This window comes from Bos taurus, chromosome 14 (assembly GCF_002263795.3).
Source record: "Bos taurus isolate L1 Dominette 01449 registration number 42190680 breed Hereford chromosome 14, ARS-UCD2.0, whole genome shotgun sequence".
In the NCBI taxonomy this organism is placed as follows: domain Eukaryota; kingdom Metazoa; phylum Chordata; class Mammalia; order Artiodactyla; family Bovidae; genus Bos; species Bos taurus.
The window spans coordinates 2,192,903-2,213,939 of record NC_037341.1 but is presented as its reverse complement, the minus strand read 5'-3'; the positions used below and the strand labels follow the sequence as shown (position 1 = coordinate 2,213,939).

The 21,037-nt window shown below is 52.5% G+C and overlaps 1 long non-coding RNA gene across 1 annotated transcript; it reads left to right on the top strand.

Moving 5' to 3' along the window:
• The first annotated feature begins 176 nt into the window (after positions 1–176).
• LOC101905853 (uncharacterized) lies at positions 177–20,421 on the top strand. Its single transcript, XR_001501794.3, has 3 exons — positions 177–1,369; positions 17,004–17,098; positions 19,990–20,421. It is a non-coding gene; the product is annotated as an uncharacterized lncRNA (long non-coding RNA).
• The last annotated feature ends 616 nt before the right edge of the window (positions 20,422–21,037 follow it).

Genomic DNA, 21,037 nt, shown 5'->3' with positions numbered 1-21,037 from the left:
TCTTGATTTATAATTCACTCTTATATGATTTTTTAAAAACCCCATGGCAATAACATGCGTTTTTCACTGACACATACGTCACAGCATTAATATAAAGAAAAGTGCCGGCAGTTTATCCTCACGGCTGAGAGATGAATTCTCTGAGCTTGAGGACAGTGAAGAAGACTTCAGCCTGATCGGAATTGTTCATTTCCTTTATATTTTAAATATCTGGAGCAAAATGAGGAAAAATTAATTTGGGTGGGTAGATGTGGGTGTTTGTTTTTAATTCACTGCAAAAAGAAAAAAAAAATGAGCTATCAACTAGCCCCAGTTCCCTTCTTGTCAATGCAGAGCTGGTTTCCCTGTCTCTTGGCTCCAAGTCCAAACTCCCGTGCTTTGCTCTGTGGCCCTGGGACTGGGATTGGCAAGCACCAGCCCCAGGCCATGGGCGTCTGACTGCTCTTTGCTGCTGCCAGTGGGGGACTGGGAGGCACAGTGGGGACAAGGGACTGCAGAGCTCTTTGACGGCCTTGGCGCATTACCCCAGCACAGTCACCCCCCACAGGGGCACCCACAGGGCCAGGGGCTGAGCCCGGCTGCTGGGAGTCGCTGTTCCAGCTCTGCAGAGCAAGATTCAGCACCAGCCCACAGGCACTCCTCTGAGCTCTTCTGAGCTCCAGCAGCCTAGGGAACACACTGCCTCGGCAGCTACAGCGTCTGAGTCACCTCACCTCCCTCCGTCTGCCGCCTCAACCTCCAACACCAGGTAAGCACCCCCACGCCAGCCTCCCTCTGATTACCGCACCTGGATCCCGCTGATGTGCAGCCGCCACCATATTCGGCAGGTTCTGATTTTGTCGGTTCCCACGCTTCCCTTCATCTGCGCCCCCCCCCCACCGCCCCCGCCCCGGGCTTCAGGGAGCCCACCCACCTTCTCCACCAACCCGGGTTCAGCTAGCCGTCTTTCTTCTGCCTCTCTGGGCCTGACGCTCTACAGAACCACACACTTCAATTCCAGAAGATCCAGTTTAGCAAAAACTCACTTGCCAGGCGTGGCAGCTTAGTGGCGTCCGTGGGGGGCTGAGAAAAGAACGTGACGGTGCTTACCTCCTGGGGACGTCAGACTCACTGCAGACAGGCATCAAAACAGCAGGACCCAGGAGTCTATACCGCACGTCAAACGACGGTGCCTGAAGACTTCTGCTTCTCCGGTGGCAAGACCCAGGTAATCCAAGAGGACGGGCATCCGAGGCCCGGCTCCACAGCTGGACACCAGGAGACCTGAGGGAGGCCAGGCCAGGCGTGGGATGGTGCCGGGAGAGGCGCTGCAGCCTGCCCCAGTGGAACTGGTTCAGGGAACCCTGAGAGGACAACCACTCCCTGAAAGGTCAGGGGCTGGGGCCGGCGGTCGGGGGAGGGAGGCTGGCTGTGGGGGCCCCTGAGGAGTGTGAGCAGGATGGCCAGGGGTGATGGCCATCCAGAACCCTCCACGCTGCAGAGTGCTGTGCCATTCAGGGCTTGGCATGTGGGTGTTGTGAATGAGGAGGGTGCTGGGTCCAGAAGCTCCTCGCCACAGTTAACATGTCGCCTTCCCGGGAAACAGGGTGCTGATCAAAGGAGCAGGCTCACAGCACCTCCCTAGCTGTCACCCCAACTTCTGATCCATCGCAGCTTGTGGACTTTACCCTCTAAATGGTTTTATACCCAGGCTTCTTCCCACTGCTCATTTCCACATCCTGAGCCACCTTTGTCTTTGACCTTGGAAATGGCAGTGACCTGTGAGCTGATCTCACCGCTGCTGCTCTGTGCCCCGTCCCACTCGCTGTCCCTGGGATAAAGCTGTACCTTTACTGTGGTCTCCGATGGAGGCAGAGTCTGGCCTCACCTGCCTGTCAAGCTCCCCTTCTTCCACACCCTCCCTTGCTAGCCGCCCTCCATTTCCCCGCATGCCCTGCACTCTCTCACCCCAGGGCCCTTCAAAGACTCTGAGGACCCTCACCAATGCCCTGTCTCACTTGATCCCTTCTGGCTGGGTCCTCCTTCTCCCTCAGATCCAAGCCCGGGTGTCTTTCAGGCCTCCTTACCTGACCCTAAGGCAGGCCCTTCATTTGCTTTCCCAGCAGATGCTGTGCCTTCCCTGGAAGGAACCTGAGGTTTTCATCTAACATCTACATCAGTTAGCATCATAATTAGTGGTGGAAGAATGAGTACTCCTTCCCTGATAGCTGAGAATGAGGTGAGGGTGACTCTCACCACTGCTGGTCAACACGGCGCTAAAGGTCTAGGCAGAGAGAGAAGGCAAGTGAAAGTAACAGAAAGCTGTGTGCATTGGGAAGGAAGAAACAAAACTGGACCTAGATATAGATAACATGAAAGTGTCAATGTAGAATCCCAAGGAATAGACTAATTTAAAAGGGAAAAAAGAAGATCATGAAGAAGGAAAAAACCTCCTAGAATTAGCAAGTGTGTTTAGCCAGATCATAGGCTACAAGATCAACATACAAAAATAAATGTATTTTAAATACTAGCAGTGAATATGTGGAAAGTGAGATTAAAAATACAAAGCCATTTATAATTACTCAAAAAATGAAGTAGTTGTAAATCTAATACAACATGTTCAAAAACTGTATGCTGAAAGCCACACAAATGCTGATGAAGGAAATTTAAAAGATCTGAGTAAATGGAGACAAATACCATGTTCATGGATTGGAATAGTCAACAGACTAAAGGCATTCATTTTCCCCAAACTGATATGCAGGTTTAGCACAATTCCTATCAAAATCCCAGGAAGTATTTTCTATAGATGTAAATAAGATCATTCTCAAATTTGTATGGAAAGTCTGATAAACTAGAATAACTAAAACAATTTTGAAAGAGAAGAATGAACCAGAGGGATCAGCCTATCTGATTTCAAGACTTATTGTGTTTTAATCAAGACTGTGTGGTATTGGCAGAGGAAGGGGACACGGAGATTAGTGGAACAGAACAGGAAACCCAGAAATATACTCTCTCAAATTACTCAACTGATTTTTGACAAAAAAGCAAAAGCAATTCCACGGGGAAGGACAGTTTCTTAAACAATGGTCCTAGAGCACTTGGATATCCACAGATAAAAAGCAAAGAGCCCTCAACCGACACCTAACACCTTATGTAAAATCAAATCCAAATGATCATAGATTTAAATGAAAAAGGGTAAAACTGTGAGACTTTTTGAAGAGCATATAGGAGAAAATTTTCCAGACTTGGTGAAGAGTTCTTAGACATGACACAGAAAGTATGAGCCATAAAAAAAAAAAAAAATTAATAAAGCTGGATCTCATCAAAACTAAAAACTTGTGCTCTGCAAATGGCATAGTCAAGGGAATGAAAAGATAAGCTATGGATGGAGGCAAAAACTCATATCTAACACTATACACATTTCTAAAATATACAAAAAACTCTCAAAATTTAACAGCAAGAAAACCAACACGTCAAATTAAAAAATGGCAAAGGAAGTGAAGAAATCGTTCCCTAAAGAGTGTGTACTGGCTTCCCTGGTGACGTTAGTGGTAAAGAACTTTCCTGCCAATGCAGGAGATATAAGAGATGTGGGTTCGATCCCTGGGTCAGGAAGGTCCCTGAGAGGGGGTATGGCAATCCACTCCAATATTCTTGCCTAGAGAATGCCATGGACAGAGGAGAGTGGTGGGCTATAGTCCATAGGGTCACAAGAGTTGGACACAGCTGAAGAGACTTAGCAGCAGCAGCAGCAGTATCAAGAGGGTACACAGATGGAAGGAAAGCGCATGAGATGTTCAACTGGCCATTGGGGAAATGCAGATTAAGGCCACAGTGAGAACCCCCATACACCTATTAGGGCAGCGACACTCCAAACACGATGTACGCCCACACAGTACCAGACGCGGGTGAGGACACGAAGAAAGTGCCGGCGAGGCCATCTGAGTCTCAGACCCTCTGGTGGGAATGTAAAACGGTACAGACACCCTGGAGGATTGTTCCTAAAAATCTAATCAAACACAGACCATACAACCCAGCAACTGCACTCGGACATTTATCCCAGAGACTGAGGATTTGGGTCCCTATAGATACCTGTATACAATTGTTTACAGCAGCTTTGTTCGTAAGTGCCCCAAACTGGAAACAACCCAAATGACCCTCTGTAAGAGAAAGTTTAGAACAAGTTCTGGCCTGGCCGGTCCACTCCGCGAATCGCTACTCGGGTAAAAAGACGCGCACTGCTGAGGCCCACCGCAGTCTGGCTGGATCCCAGTGACATTACGCTGAGTAAAAATAAACCGACCTCTAAAGGTTACATACTGCATGAAGAACACAACATTCTTGAAAATCATAGAGCTGGAGAAACAGATTAGTGGTTGCCAAGGGTCAGCGTGGTGGCGGGGAGCCATCCTGTATCCTGACCCCGCTGGGGGTCGCACGGGGGGACACGAGTGATTAGGTGTTGAAAAGCTCCATGCACGCCACTCCAGGGCCAGGCTCCTGGCTTCGGTGGAGTGCTCCACGTCTTCATCATCCTGCCTGTGTCGAGGAAACTGAAGAAAGGGCCCGTGGGACTTCTCTGTACTCTTTGCAACTTTCTATGAATCCATAATGATTTCAAAATTAAAAAAAAGATTTTTAATGTTAATTGTAGAAAAATACAGAAACACCTTGTTTGGGCAGCCTTCATTCCTCCTCCTGACATGCCGATCCCTTTTCCCTTGCACCCCAGCAAAGGAGGTCTGGAGCCTGAACTTGAGGGGTGGGCTCGTGGGTGTGAGTTTCGGCAGTGGGGCAGGAGGCAGGGAAGCGTCCTGAGTCTGGACCCCAAATAGCTCAGGTTTGCTCATTATTTGGCAGCTTCTGGACTGGGTGCCCCGTGTCCTGTCTGCGCGGTGCGGGTGGAGATGCTGCGAGGGTGAAGTGGAATCATGGCTGGTACACATTCTGCAAACTGTAAGCTCCTGAATCAGGACAGGAGGGATGCATGCCAGGCATTTCCAGCGCTCTCAGGAGCTCCCCGGAGCTGGGCTGTTGTGTCCTGCTGTGATCTTCAGTGAGACTAGAGGATGTGCCTGGGATGTAGGACAGAGCTGGGCTCAGAGAGGAGGGGTGTCACTGTGCTCCCCTCAGCGGGAGGGCTCCCTGTGGCAGGTCCCTCCTGCTCTGTTCCCTGGGCCCTGGAGTGGCAGGCATGGGTGGGGACGTGTGACAGCCACAGCCTTTCAGAGCTGGGAAGGGCGAGCAGGACAGCTGGAGGCCTCCCGCTGAGCGGCTTCATAATTAGAAGCAAAATCAAAGAAAACTGCTGCAGCGATGGCTTCAAACAGGGCAGGTTTTAAATCAGCCCACGTCAGGGCTTGTCAGCTGGGATGCTGATTAGAAAGAAAGGTGAGTGTGCGAGTGTGTGTGTGTGTGTGTGCACGTGTGCACACGTGGCTTTGAATTTTCTCCAGAATTGCTGGTGTTGTCCCAGAGCCGAGTGTCTCCCAGGAAACCTGCTGAGTGTCATTGACTTGCAGCTTGAGACACATTTGGCTCTTCGCCGCCTGCCCAGAGCCTGGATCTCAGTGGACGCTCCTGTTACCTTGCAGGACAGCAGGAGCAGCTGGCGAAGGAGGGACAGGGCTGGCACCTGGGAGACAGAGGGATCCCTCCACCCACCTCCATCCCAGCACGCGGTGGGTGGGTGCAGAGTGGCTGTTCACTCCATCCAGCAGAGGCTGCAGAGCCGGTCAGGGCAGAGGGCACGTCCAGAGAAGTCCAAGTCTCAGGGCCACTCTGGAGAACAAGGGGAGTCTTCAGGAAGAAGTGGGTGGCAGGAAGTCTCTTTCCCAGGAGCCTGGCTTTGAGCCTTGCTGTCAGGGAGTGAGGACAAGCCCCCCCACCAGCCCCAGGGCAGAGTGGAGCAGGAAGACCCTCACTCCCTCTGTGATGGGAACAAAGCAGGAGACAAAGTAAGCTCTGCAGAGCCCCAGGTGCAATTCAAAGCCGACAGTCCACCTGCTCTCTCTCTCCTTCCAGCGGCTCTCCCCTCTCCATCCTTACCTTCCCCCCTCACCTCCAGGCACCGGACAGCTCAGATGCAGCCCAGCCTCCGGGCAGGTGGGCAGGCGTTCCTGGGCAGGTCTGGGTGGTGCCCTACCCGGAGCCGTGCTCTCTGGCCCCCGTGAGCAGGCTCAAGGGCAGGTCCAGGAAATAGCCTTGATTCACTGCCAGAGCCCCTGACAGCAGCCTTTACCCAGCAGAGCCGGAGATAGCCTTGTGGGCAGGGCTGGTGGGGAGTGGCAGGGGTCACCCTCCCAGGAAGCAGCCGAGGGGTAGCAAGGTGCCGGAGCCCTCTCGCAGCCCTGGAACTTGCTGGGAACAGGATAAGCAGAGGTGGTCCTGCAGGGATGGGAGGTAGCCTTGACCTCTGCAGGCCTTTGATGCCCCATGGCTGAGCCCAGAGCCCCAGCCTGCCGTCTGCCAGCCATGTCACTGCCACCCTTCAGGAATGAGACTGCCAGCCAGCAAGGAGCTCCTGGGATGGGAGGCCTGGGAGACGTCTGATGGGCTCCCTGCCGAGACCCATCAATTGTCCCAGTATGATTTCTTAATCATTTTGCAAGTAATTAACTGGTGCTCTCATTAGCACGCAGGCGCTCTGTAAAAGTTTCAGGGGGCAGGCAGCTGTATTGGGTGAAACTCAAACTGGGTGATTTTTAATTACAGACAAACCCGCCGGGGACAGATGCCTTGTCAGTTTTGCCACCTATTTATTCATTTTTCACCTCTTCTTGGAAATGGAGAGCAAAATGCTTGTCACTTACCTTTGAACGCATCCCAAGTGACATAAAAGCACAGAGGGAATGGGGGTCATGGGTGGGACTCACTGGATGAGCCTCAGCACAGCTCGGCCGGCAGTGGACCCCGAGGGAAGCAGGTGTGTACCACGGGAGAGGGGTTCCCTGGAGGACTGTCAGCAGAGCCCCAGAGGAGTGGACTGTGGGTGTGCATGTGTGTGCATGTGTGTGCATGTGTGTGCGTGTGCATCTATGCTGACACTAGGCCCCTGGTAACAAGTGTGGTTAGGAAACAGCACAGGAAGATAGAGGGCTGCATCCTTTCATAATCAGGGAAGCTGGAAAGACACATCTCTTTAACTGAATACTGACCACCACGCACTTACACATCAAATATTCTCAGGAATCCATTGAGTCCCACCTCACAAACTGTTTCTCCAGCATCATTATTAAACTTGAGTTTTACAGCAACATAAACAGACCTCACACCAGGCAGGACTTCTGGGAAATGCAGCCCAGGAACTCCTGGTCTACTGTAAACTTATTAAGTGCCGGCACTGTAGGTCCAGCAGTTTACCTGGCCTTCCCTGGAACCCCGAGGGAGCCCACTCTATCTGGTGAGATGGACACTGGAGGTCAGAGAAGTGGCCTTCAAAGGTCACTGTGCTAACAGGTGGTGGACAGGAAGTGGTCTGCACAGGTCACTGTGCTAACAGGCGGTGGACAAGGAAGTGGTCTGCACAGGTCACTGTGCTAACAGGCGGTGGACAAGGAAGTGGTCTGCACAGGTCACTGTGCTAACAGGCGGTGGACAGGAAGTGGTCTGCACAGGTCACTGTGCTAACAGGCGGTGGACAGGAAGTGGTCTGCACAGGTCACTGTGCTAACAGGCGGTGGACAGGAAGTGGTCTGCACAGGTCACTGTGCTAACAGGCGGTGGACAGGAAGTGGTCTGCACAGGTCACTGTGCTAACAGGCAGTGGACAGGAAGTGGCCTGTGTAGGTCACTGTGCTAACAGGCGGTGGACAGGAAGTGGTCTGCACAGGTCACTGTGCTAACAGGCGGTGGACAGGAAGTGGTCTGCACAGGTCACTGTGCTAACAGGCGGTGGACAGGAAGTGGTCTGCACAGGTCAATGTGCTACAGGCAGTGGACAGGAAGTGACCTGCACAGGTCACTGTGCTAACAAGTGGTAGACAGAACTTCTTCCCAGAACTTTGGACTGATAGCACTGCACCCCACCCTCAACCCTAAAGCAGCAGTGATGGGAAGAGGAACATCCCGGGTTTCCTGCTGTTTGTCTCCACTCAGTGTGAGAGGAGGACAGAGCTGTCTGTCCCCTGGTTGGGCAGGAGAAGGATCTCCAGGGTGGTGACAGGGGTCCACACCTGTCTTTGAGGGCTCCCGCATCCTAGTGAAGCTGCCTCAGAGCCTGTATCCATGCAGACCACACCATGGCCCTGTTCCCGAAGGCCTGACTCCAGCCTCAGCCAGCCAAAGAGCTGTCCAGTGTGGAAGCCACCAGCCAGACATGGGGCTTAAAGTAAAGTTAATTGTTTCCAGGGGTTCAGACAGTAAAGAATCCACCTGCAATGCAGGAAACCTGGGTTCGATCCTTGGGTTGGGAAGATCCCCTGGAGGTGGGCAGGGCAACCCACTGCAGTATTCTTGCCTGGAGAATCCCATGGATAGAGGAGCCTGGAGGCCTACAGTCCACGGGGTTGCAAAGAGTCAGGCACAGCTAAGTGAGTAACACTAACACTAGGGTTACCTACAGTCAAGATCTGCTTCTTCGGTGGCACTGGGCACATCACAAGTCCTCGTAGCTTCATACTGCCCAGTACAGAGAACACGCCCTTCATCCAGGCAGCTCTCTGCCTGGTGCTGCTCAGTGGCAGGGCCCAAACGGTCAATATTTAGGCATTGCAGATCATGCAGACAGTCACAACTCCTGTGCCACGGGGGCGGAGAAAAGCCAGCCTACCCAGGACCCCACACGTGGGTGTGGGTGAGTGCCAGTGAAGCCTGACTCACAAGACAGGTGGCACGCCAGGCTTGGCCTTGGCTGTCGGCCAGTCCACGCTCCCAGCTGTGGTCATTCACAATATCAGAAAGTGGAAAAGAGAAATTGTTGAAACACGCAGATTTTCAATCAACTCTCACTTCCTAGAATATTCAAGTATTAACACCTCTAGAAACTTGTCTGTACACTCTTTCCTGTACTTTTGAGGAAGTTCTCCAGCAAAACAAAGGAATCAAGCGGGACTGAAGGATCACAGGCACACTGGGGGAGGTCACGTCAGACGACAGGTCCCAGGATGCCGAGCCCCCGTGGGCATCCAGGGCCACTGTTTGGATGCAGTGGGAGGTGGGAAGCCCTGGAGGCAGGACTCCAGGGAAAAAGAAGGGGACAGGGACTCAACAGAATCCCTTCATGGATGAAGATTTTGAAAACATAATATGATGAACATGTGTAAACAGTAACAGAAGAAAAGGCAAATGGAAATTCTAGAGGAAAAAAAAAATTCTCTCTGTGAACATGCCACGTGCATTTTCTCAAATTTTCAGATTTGAGAAGCAGCCTGGAGGCAAAGTGCAGGGGCTTAACTGCAGCCACGTGTGAACTGTGCCACCTCTAACCCCAAGGATGCCAGTGGTAGAAAGGGCAGGTGCTTGGAAGGGGGCAGGGTCATCATTTTCTGGTGAGGGAGTCAGTGCAGGTCTTTTGTATTTGGTGGGAAAGACACACAGCATCAGTGCATGACGTGAGTCACAGAAATTAAATGCTGGTGCCTTGACTGGCGAGGGAGGCGGGTGATGAGCCAAATCCTCACCTACTGTTGTCAGAGGTCAACTGATAATGCGTAAAACTGAAAACAAAGTTTATAAAGCGAGAGAGAAGAATTGTATTTGAAATATGAATGCAGTTATTGGGAGATTCAGCTAAAAGGATTCCAAGAGGTCATCTCAAGGTGGGGAGGGGGAGCAAAGAGGGATGGTCAAGGGCGGCTATTTTTATTAGAAACTCATCTCTTTCTTTCTTATCTATTTTACAAATGAAGGTATTGTGTTGATTAAGTTCTAACTACTTAATGAGATGAAATGAGATTTCTCTAGCTTGCAGGAGGTGGTGGCAAGACAGAGGCGGGTCCATGCCGAGCGCTGGCGGCTGGCGTGGGAGGGGGACGGCGGGGTGATGGCGGTACCTCGTCTGTCGAGGTGTCTCCGCTCAAAAGTGTTTTCACGACATCCTTGTCAGTTGTCCCTGTTTCCTCTCAGAAATGCTTCGGTTTGGACAGTGAAATAGACAGCCGTTCAGTCAAATATATGGCGGTATGAATGGGTGGGTGGCAGACATTGAGCAGCCAGGGACTGCTGAAACCCCAGCAGGGTTGGGACCGGCTGCCTTTGAGAGGCCGAAGCTTTGACAAGGGGAGAAATCAACTCATTACAACTAAAATGTAGCACATGCTCTGTGTGCTGGGTCCTTTTCTGACTGATCCACATGTGGTAGATCATCTCAGCCTCACGGTCACCGTCCTAATTTACAGATGAGTAAAGAAGGAAAGTTATGACCAACCTAGATAGCATATTCAAAAGCAGAGACATTACTTTGCCAACAAAGGTTCGTCTAGTCAAGGCTATGGTTTTTCCTGTGGTCATGTATGGATGTGAGAGTTGGACTGTGAAGAAGGCTGAGCACCGAAGAACTGATGCTTTTGAAGTGTGGTGTTGGAGAAGACTCTTGAGAGTCCCTTGGACTGCAAGGAGATCCAACCAGTCCATTCTGGAGGAGATCAGCCGTGGGTGTTTTTTGGAAGGAATGATGCTAAAGCTGAAACTCCAGTACTTTGGCCACCTCATGCAAAGAGTTGATTCACTGGAAAAGACTCTGATGCTGGGAGGGATTGGGGGCAGGAGGAGAAGGGGACGACAGAGGATGAGATGGCTGGATGGCATCACTGACTCGATGGACATGAGTCTGAGTGAACTCCGGGAGTTGGTGATGGACAGGGAGGCCTGGTGTGCTGCGATTCATGGGGTCGCAAAGAGTCGGATACGACTGAGCGACTGATCTGATCTGATCTGAAACTGAGGCACAAAGAAGTTAAGGGACCTAACCAACGTCACACAGCTAACGAGAGGTAAAATTCCAAGTCTAGTCAGGCAAGGGAGGTCCAGAGTCCACCCTGGGCGGCTCCTCTGTGCTGTGTCCTCTGTTCCACCCCCAACTGCCCCCAGACCTATCTTTGCCCCTCTCCACCCTCTGTGCCCTGGGCAGCCAGACACGTCGTCCCCTCCAGCTCTGGGGTGTGCTTGATGGGTGGGGTGCTGAGGAGTGCAGAGGATGGGGCTGGGGCCTTGGTTCCTCTCCTGCCCTGCGTGCCATGGTGGGGTGGGGGTCACACACTCCTCCCAAAAGACTGGTTTCCTCTTGCTGGTCCTGGTCACTCTTCCCTTGCTGGCGCCTCCGGGCAGATGGCAGAAATGGCTCTCTTGGGCACTAATTCTCTCACTTTCCTGCAGCCAGTGGCCAGCTGTCTGCCTCGCTGGGGGGACCTGGTCTGCGGCTGACCCCAGGGGAGAGGTGTTTGAGGTCGTCAGAACAGATGCAACCATAAAGCCAGAGGTCCGGGGATTTCCAGAGGAGAGATTGTGGAGAAGGGTCGGGAAGGCCCCACCATGTGCTCCTGAACAGGCAGACCATGGAGCAGACCCGGCCCAGAAGGCAGAGAAGATTCTGGAAAGGATGCACGGAGACCTGAGAGCGGGAGTGTCCCAGGGAGCGAGGGAGTGGCCTGGAGCACCCTGAGCCAGCCGCCAGGGAAGGGCTGAGACTCGTCATAAATCCAGAACCAGGGAAGCTGAAACCAGGTCAGTTAGTCTTTAGGAAGAGTTTACACAGAACCCTTGCACAGGGGAGCCTCCACGTCTAGAGCTGAGCGGAGCCCGAGGCGGAGGTTACAGCGTGACCTCTGGAATGAAAAGGAGGTGACTATTTATCCAAGGTGGGTTTTCACAATGGGGCTTCCAGGCGGCAGGGGGCTGGTTGAAAGCGACCATCTTCTACCATTTTAGGAAGAAGACTTCCGTTTTCCTTGGATCATTACCAGAGGCATTTACAACAAATAACCTACATTTTGCTTATGTTCCAGAAATACGCTCAATTCAGTTTTGCTCACGCAGCTTAAATGGTTTTGTCTGTTTGGGAGATTGTCCAGCCTGGTCTTTATTCTATTTGATTTTAACAGCCTCCAGGGAAGTCATCCACTTCCAGACCCAGGCGAGTCAGCCTGAGCCATGTGTCTCAAAGGGCAGGTGGGGTAGAGGCTGCCTGGACCAGGGATGGAGGGAGTGGAGGAAATGGAGGCCCAGAGCAGGCTGTCTCCTGAGCACAAGGTGGTGAGCTCACAGGAACCGGGGCTGCTCTCTTTACCCCCAGGACCCCCTCCGCCCTCTTCCCACCACGCTGTGCCCTCACTGTGGACACTGTGTGGACTGCATCCAAGGACGCCCTGCCTGCAGCTCCTGGCTGGATGTGATCAGAGAGGCGGCAGCGGGAGGCTGGCTGGTGCTCCCTCAGCTCGTCCCTGCCTGGTGGTGCTGGTGGACTTCCTCCCGGACCCAGGGCCCTTCTGCACCCAGCTCCTCCTGGGGATCAGCCCAGAAGGGCGTGGGGCAGCTCAGGGGAGCCTGGGGACAGAGCGAAGCAGAGGGGTCAGGAGGACAGGAGTCCTTCCAGGATGAAGAAGACCTGGGGGAACAGAGCAGACGGGAAGCACTGGCCAGAGTGGGGGACTCAGAGCCTGGGGTTCCGGAATTAGGGATCTGGGGGTGGAACAGTTCTGAAGGACGGTGGGGTCCAGGTGGGAGATGGGATGGCCACCTAGGAGAGAGGAAAAGTGGAAACACTCTCGCTGCGCTCTGATCAGAGTGAGCGGTGCTCCACGGCCCTGCAGCTAGAGGCTGACGGGCCTGCAGCAAACACAGCCGGTGTGCAAATCCACGCATGCATTCATGCCGGGTCACTTCAGTCATGTCTGAGTCTTTGCAAACCTATAGGCTGTACCCCACCAGGCTCCTCTGTCCATGGGATTCTCCAGGTGAGAATACTGGAGTGGGTTGCTGTGCCCTCCTCCAGGGGATCCTCCCAATGCAGGGATCTTAAGTCTCCTGCACTGGCAGGCGGGTTCTTTACAACTAGTACCACCTGGGAAACCTATAATGTAAAGTGGAAAATATTTATTTATTTAGGTCGCACCACACGGCTTTTAGGATTTTAGTTTCATGACCAGGCATGGAACTCCAGCCCCCTGAGTCCCAACCACTGGACCACCAGGGAATTCCCATGCAACTTGGAAAATGTTTAGAACTTGATGAAAATAAAAATATTCTGAGGGAAAACCTGTGGGATGCAACTAAAGCAATCCTCAGGAGGATAAAAGAAACGCTGAAGATGAATGACTTGAGCATCCATTTTTAGAAGTTCGGGGGAAAATAACAAAATAAACCCAGTATAGAACAATAGGATGAAAAAAATCAATAGTAGAGATAACAAGATAAATTGATGAACTGGGAAAGAAACAAGAGAGGGTCAGGAAAGTCAGAAGCTGGTCCTTTGCAAACTACTAATGAAAAAACTACTCTTTGGTGAGACTGGTAGTAAGAAGCACTGACAGCATGTGGGGTGGAGCCACAGACGGCGCTGCAGGGAGGAGTGGTGAGCGGCTTGCTCTCCCCCTGCACGGGGTCCCAGGAAGGCTCTCGTCCGAAGAGCGACGTGAAAGAGCGCTACACGCAGGGAGTGATGGCTTCCAAGTGGCTGCACAGCAGATGGGGGCAGGAACGGCTGAGACGGAGGGACAAGACCAAGTGGCTGCACAGCACACGGGGATAGGGACGGCTGAGACGGAGAAACAAGACGGTAAAAGATGCACAGGACCTTGTGGGTACAATCTGGAGAACTGTCTACATTTGGGGGGTAATTAGACCATTTTATCGTCAGCTGTTAATGAAAACCTAAATAAATAACATTGCATTTTCATGGATTGGAAGATTGAGTACAGAAAAATGTCAACTATCCAAAACCGGTTTACTGATCCAATGCAATAATACGAATCCTTTTAAATTTTTGGTGTGACATATGATAAACTACTTCAGAAATACATATGGAAATGCAAAGGGCCAGAGATCACTGAGTTCCTGGAAGCCAATGCCATAGGCAAACTTGTTCTCTCAGTTGACTAGACTTCTGTACACTTAATTAGGGCGAGTGATCATTGTTCAGGAGCAAAAAAATTACACCAGGAAAACAGAGCACATCCCAGGAACAGACCCACAGTTTATAGAAATGTCTGAATATTGAAGATTGTTGAAGATTAGAGGGGAAAAATTGAGCTTTTCAAGAAACCAAGCTGGGAAAATTGGGTGTCCGGGCAGAAAAGAAATGAAATTGAATCCCTATCTTATACTACATGCAAAAAATAATTTCACATGGATTTAAGACTTAGGGAATGCAAAACTATAATGCTATTGGAAAACATTAAGATTTTAAAAATAAGACACAAAAAAGTTCAAACCCAAAGGAAAAGATTTATTAATTTGTATAAAATCGAAGAACTCTGATTTATTGAATCAAATTGAATTCAAATTGAATTTTAAATAAAAGAATAAACCACAAACTAAGACAAGAGATTTTCGTTGTATTTAACCAAACAATTAGTGATTTCTAACACAAAGAGCTCCTCTCAAATAGAAAGACTGAGCAAAGACTTTGAGACATCTCACCAAAAAAATCCCCAAATCTTATAAATATGAAAATGTGCTGAATTTGATTAGAAATCAGGAAAAAGGCAAATCGAAATCTCAGTGAGATGCCACTGCACATCCAGTAGATTGGCAAAAATCAAAAGTCAAACAGCATCAGATGATGGTAGGAATGAGGAGGCACCAAAATTTCCCACTGTTTTAAAAAGCAATCAGTTTACAAAACAGTGAAAAAGTTGGCTTAAAACTCAACATTCAAAAAACTAAGATCATGGCATCTGGTCTCATCACTTCATGGCAAATAGAGAAACAATGGAAACAGTGAGAGACTTTATTTTGGGGGGCTACAAAATCACTGCAGATGGTGACTGCAGTCATGAAATTAAATTGAATATGATCAATTTAGACAGTATATTAAAAAGCAGAGACATTACTTTGCTGACAAAAGTCCATCTAGTCAAGACTATGGTTTTTCCAGTAGTCATGCATGGATGTGAGAGTTGGACCATAAAGAAAGCAGAACGCTGAAGAATTAATGCTTTTGAACTGTGGTGTTGGAGAAGACTCTTGAGAATCCCTTGGACTGCAAGGAGATCAAACCAGTAAATCCCAAAGGAAATCAGTCCTGAATTTTCACTGGAAGGAATTATGCTGAAGTTGAAACTGCAATTCTTTGGCCACCTGATGAGAACTGACTCATTGGAAAAGGCTCTGATGTTGGGAAAGATTGAAGGCAGTTTGAGAAGGGGACGATAGAGGATGAAATGGTTGGATGGCCTCACCAACTTGATGCACATGAGTTTGAGCAAGCTCTGGGAGCTGGTGATGGACAGAGAAGCCTGGGGTTGCAGAGAGTCAGACACTACTGAGAGACTGAACTGAACTTACAAAGCAGCCTGGATAAATCTGAACATGGCCCTACCTTATGGTTTGCCAATTCCATGTCCGAGTCTCTAAGCTTAGAACACAGGACAGGTGAACCAGACCCACATCTGACTACCCGGTTATCCATCCAAATAAATAGAATATGCACAATGTGGCAAATTCATGCGAAGGATCCTCTAAGAGCTCAGGCTGCAGCTGTAAATATCCCGAAAGTTAATCTCACAACATAGCGTTGATGAAAAAAGCAAGTCCAAAAGGAGTACATGTTCTGTGAAAAGTGAAAGCCGTTCAGTCATGTCTGACTCTTTGCGACCCCATGGACTGTAGTCCATAGAATTTCTCCAGGCCAGAATACTTCAGTGGGTAGCCTTTTTCTTCTCCAGGGGATCTTCCCAATCCAGGGATAGAACCCAGGTCTCCCACATTGCAGGCGGGTTCTTTACCAGCTGAGCCACAAGGGAAGTCTCATAATACTGGAATAGGCAGCCTATCACTTCTCCGGGGGATCTTCCTGACCCAGGAATCAAACCAGGGTCTCCTGCATTGCAGGTGGATTCTTTTATCAACTGAGCTACCAGGGAGGCATTACATGTTGTGTGTTTCCCTTTATATAAACTTCAAAGCTGGTGACATTAAGCTGTGTGTTGTTTAGGACATACGCATAGATGATCAAACTAAAGGAAGATGCTCACAAAACTAGGGCAGTAGTGACCTCTGGGTCAAGGGGAGATGGAGTGGCAAGAGGCCAGTGATGCTCTATCTCCTAAACTCCATGGTGGTTCTGTGCATGCTTCGTCGTGGCTGTTTAAGCGTGTGTGTGTTTCATGCATGTTCTGTGCATACATGTTGTGATTGTTCTTTTAATTAATAAAGGGCATCCTCTTCAAAGTTCTAGGAGAGAAGACTTTGGGGAAAGGGTTACCGATTAAACATCCTAGAAAACTGACAACCTCAGCCAGATGCCAAATGCCATGGCTCTCTCAAAATCGAGAGACAGCCAGCCACGGGGAGAGAATGAGCTGAGATGAAAGAGCAGGGGAGACAACTCAGGCTGCAGGGAAGCCCGAAGCGCAGTGTTAAGGACTGTGTGGGGACAGGAAGGAAAAGATATGAGATGGAGGAGAATTAGATCAGGGCCACCTTGAGAGGCTTCCTTGCAATTTACAACAACAAAAAAAAATTATAAATACCTGAATCTTACATAAAAAGCGATTTGCTAGGGAGGACAGAGAATAGAAACCCAAGCTTTCGAAACATAGAAATGTTTCTAAGGAAGAACTCTGATAACTTGGATCATGAGCAATTATCAAATATGCAATTGAAGAAAGCTTTCCTAGAGAGAAAGAAAACAGAGAAGAAAGGTCACAAGGGCTCAGCGTTCCCCAAACAGAATCAGAGAAAGTGTCCCAGGCCCGGTGGTTAGGTTTCTCTTTATTTCAAGAATGAATACATCATCTTTCAGCATTCTGTCAGAAAAAAATTACACTGCGAAGGGACAAAGGTAAGGCTGGGCTTGCAGCCACGAAGGCGGGTGGGCAGGGGAGCACACCGCAGATGTCTGAAGCGAATGTGTTCTACGGTTCAAGGAAGGTTTCCAAGGGAGACGAATGAAGGATGAGGACCCCAGATGGGTCAGAGGAGGCGCTCTGGGCAGGACACGCTGGGAATCTGCCTGGAGATGGTGAGTGGGGTGGACGCTGGGGCTGTCAGCGTGTCCCCGAGCTCCTGGACAGAGGAGAGCCGGGGTCAGTGCCCAGGAGGGCAGCGGTGTTTCAGGGAACAGGATGAGAGCCAGCCTGCGCTGGGACCCAAGGGGCGGTCAGGGAGGAGGGCGGGGGTGGACCCGAGAAGTCAGGCTGGCACTTAGGACAAATGCCATCAGCTCCACCCCGACGGTCTCGGTGGTGGGGGAGGGCAGGAGCTGGTGTGCTGGCCTGAGCTCCCAGACGGGCTGGGCATCCTCACCAGGGGCGGGGACGCGGGGCCAGCCCACGCGGGTGGGATGGGGGCCTTGACCTCGGTCCTGGGCTTGAGTTAAGGGCACCCTGCATGTCCGGGTGGAGGTTTTGAGTAGGCAGTTGGGTATAGGAGTGGGCACCAGCAGGGCTCCTGACTTCGATACTGAGAGGAGGCCCAAGCGGTCACTCCACAGCCAGGATGAGACCACCTGTGTGTGCAGGACAGGCAAGTAGGCCTTCTGTCCTTGACCCCAGGCCAGAGGAGGCCCCCGACCCCAAACTCCCAGAGCAGGAGGAAGTGCTCATCCCACCTGCCCCCAAACCAAGTGCCACCTGAGAGCTGTCTCAGTCATCACACTGGCACGCGTGTCACTGGAAAGTGTCACACGGCCGCTGTGGCTGGTGTGAGAGGCCACCGGGTGAATGGCCGTGCCAATCAGGTGCACCAGGCGCAGCCTGTACCCCACTGGGGGCACGGCTCCCCAGCCCCCGGTGGTGCCCCCTCCCCTGCGGCTCCCCAGCCCCCCGTGGCCCCCCTTCCCCTGTGGCTCCCCAGCCCCCTGTGGCCCCCCCTTCCCTGTGGCTCCCCATCCCCCCGTGGCCCCCCTTTCCCCTGCGGCTCCCCAGCCCCCCGTGGCCCCCCTTCCCCTGTGGCTCCCCAGCCCCCTGTGGCCCCCCCTTCCCTGTGGCTCCCCATCCCCCCGTGGCCCCCCTTTCCCCTGCGGCTCCCCAGCCCCCCGTGGCCCCCCTTCCCCTGCGGCTCCCCAGCACCCCCCCTGTGGCCCCCCCTTCCCTGTGGCTCCCCAGCCCCCCATGGCTCCCCTTCCCCTGTGGCTCCCCAGCCCCCCATGGCCCCCCCTTCCCTGTGGCTCCCCAGCACCCCATGGCCCCCCCTTCCCTGTGGCTCCCCAGCCCCCCTGTGGCCCCCCTTCCCTGTGGCTCCCCAGCCCCCCGTGGCTCCCCTTCCCCTGTGGCTCCCCAGCCCCCTGTGGCCCCCCGCCCCCCCGTGGCCCCCCTTCCCCTGTGGCTCCCTGGCCCCCCATGGCCCCCCTTCCCTGTGGCTCCCCAGCCCCCCATGGTGGTCCCCTTCCCCTGTGTCTCCCCAGCCCCCCATGTCTCCCCCGTCCCAAATGTCTCCCCAGACCCCCATGGTGGTCCCCTTCCCCTGTGTCTCCCCAGCCCCCCATGTCTCCCCCGTCCCAAATGTCTCCCCATCCCCCCGTGGCCCCCCTTTCCCCTGCGGCTCCCCAGCCCCCCGTGGCCCCCCTTCCCCTGTGGCTCCCCAGCCCCCTGTGGCCCCCCCTTCCCTGTGGCTCCCCATCCCCCCGTGGCCCCCTTTCCCCTGCGGCTCCCCAGCCCCCCGTGGCCCCCCTTCCCCTGCGGCTCCCCAGCACCCCCCCTGTGGCCCCCCCTTCCCTGTGGCTCCCCAGCCCCCCATGGCTCCCCTTCCCCTGTGGCTCCCCAGCCCCCCATGGCCCCCCCTTCCCTGTGGCTCCCCAGCACCCCATGGCCCCCCCTTCCCTGTGGCTCCCCAGCCCCCCATGGTGGTCCCCTTCCCCTGTGTCTCCCCAGCCCCCCATGTCTCCCCCGTCCCAAAGGTCTCCCCAGCCCCCCATGGCTCCCCTTCCCCTGTGGCTCCCCAGCCCCCCATGGTTCCCCTTCCCCTGTGGCTCCCCAGCCCCCTGTAGCCCCCCCTTCCCCTGTGGCTCCCCTGCCCCCCGTGGCCCCCCTTCACTGTAGCTCCCCACCCCCCCATATTTCCCCTGTCCCCCGTGTCTCCCCAGCCCCCTGTGGCCCCCCTTCCCCTGCGTCTCCTCAGCCCCCCATCGTTCATGCCCCTGAGTCTGTTCTCCCAGGTCCCCCTTCAGCAGACAGACATCACAGGAGGCTCTGCTCACAGACCACCCAGGTGGCGCTGAGTTCACCACCAATTACTGTGTGAACTTGGCTGGGTTTTTCCGCTCTGTGTAGTCAACACTCCCAACCTTTCGCAGGGCCCAGAGGTCACAGCTGAAGCAATTAATTTGAGCCAGTCTGTTCCACACTCAGTGCCTCCTCGCACCGGGCTCCCCTTGGTGTCAGCAGTCTGTCTTCATTGGGAGCCTGACGGACTGGCAGTGTTTCATTTTATTTTCTTTTTTGCCTGTCCTCTGCAGGGCCTGTGGTGGGGAGGGGAGTGCCAGTTTCCCCTGGGAGAATAATTAAAGCGCCTTGGTTCTGAGCCAGGTTTAATGAAGCTAATGGTCCGAGTGGCTAAGTCTACCAGTAGGACCAGCGGAGGGTGGCAGAGCCCCAACCAGGCCCACCCCAGAGGGCTCCAGGCCCAACGCCACTCATGGGCACTCACGGCCACTGTGAAAACTGCAGACGCACAAAGTCCCTTCCCTCGGAGGCCCTGGTCTGCATGTGCGGCCAGGGACAACGATGGACACTCACTGCGTCTGGGGTGGAGGGTGAGCCTGGACATCAACCCCGCTTCTTGAGCCTTGTGGCTCAGGGGATGGGCAGAGGGGATCCTTGGCCACTCAGAAAGTTCAGCTGAGCATTAGTTTTAAGAATTATTTTAAAGTTTTAACACTAAATAATATTAATTGACATATTTCTCTGTTTTTAGGAATTATTATGCATTAACTGAGGACCAACCCCATGACAGCTTGCCCTCTTCTGCCCGTGGAAAGATGTCAGGACTCACACAGGGACACGTCCTGTCTTGCGTCTGCCACTGCTCCCTGGGTCACCCGGGTCCTCTGATAAGGTGACCATCTAAGATGCTCCCACAGCAGAGCAAGTCAAGGGTGCTTCAGAAAACCGGAAGTCCAGAGGTGTTAAACGTTACTCTTGATGTAATGTACGCAATAAAATAAAACGACGCACAAAAGACTGTAACATCCTACTACATAAAAACTGCCATATTACTCTCAGATTTTTAAACTAGACCGAGGGCCATTTGGTACAGAGAGAAATCATTGTTAGAGATAAAACTTTATATATATTTTCTGCTTATTTCAGCAAACAGACCCTAAGCTCAGGATTTGCCCTAATTTCTCAAACAACATCATAAAACCTTTAAGATGATGAATTAATTTATTTAAAACCTTTAATTTCTTTATACCAATACACACCTCTGCATATTTTTGCATAATTGCAAGCACTTGCATTCTTTGGCAGACATTTCTTTTCTTGTGCCCCCAGACCCTGCCACTCCCCCCAGCCACACTGCTGGGTTTTCACTGCAGTATATCCACCAGCCTTCAGGGGCACCCAGAGATGGGGTACTTCCCCAGAACACTGGGCGCCACTCTCCAAATTCACCAGATGTGGATGGTTGACTGCTGGGGGACATAGTAGTCCTGGCCCACAGTCCTTGGAAGGGGAGGGCCTGAGTGCCTAGCAAGTCCTGGAAGCCTGAGGCTCTGTCTAGCCACCGTCTGAAACAGAAGCATACGTGAGGATGGCACCCACCTAGTGGCCGCCCTTGGGTGAAGAATTTCCTCTCCTTTCCCAGGCCCCTGTGTGTGACTGGACCAGAACCACGTCCGGAACCATGTCCGCCAGCTCCCCTGCTGTGTGTCTCGGTGGGGAGAGTAGCATGTGCGGCCCGTGCCTGGGCCCACACAAGGTCAATACCCACGTGGGCCCTGGGCTGCCACAGTGGACAGAGC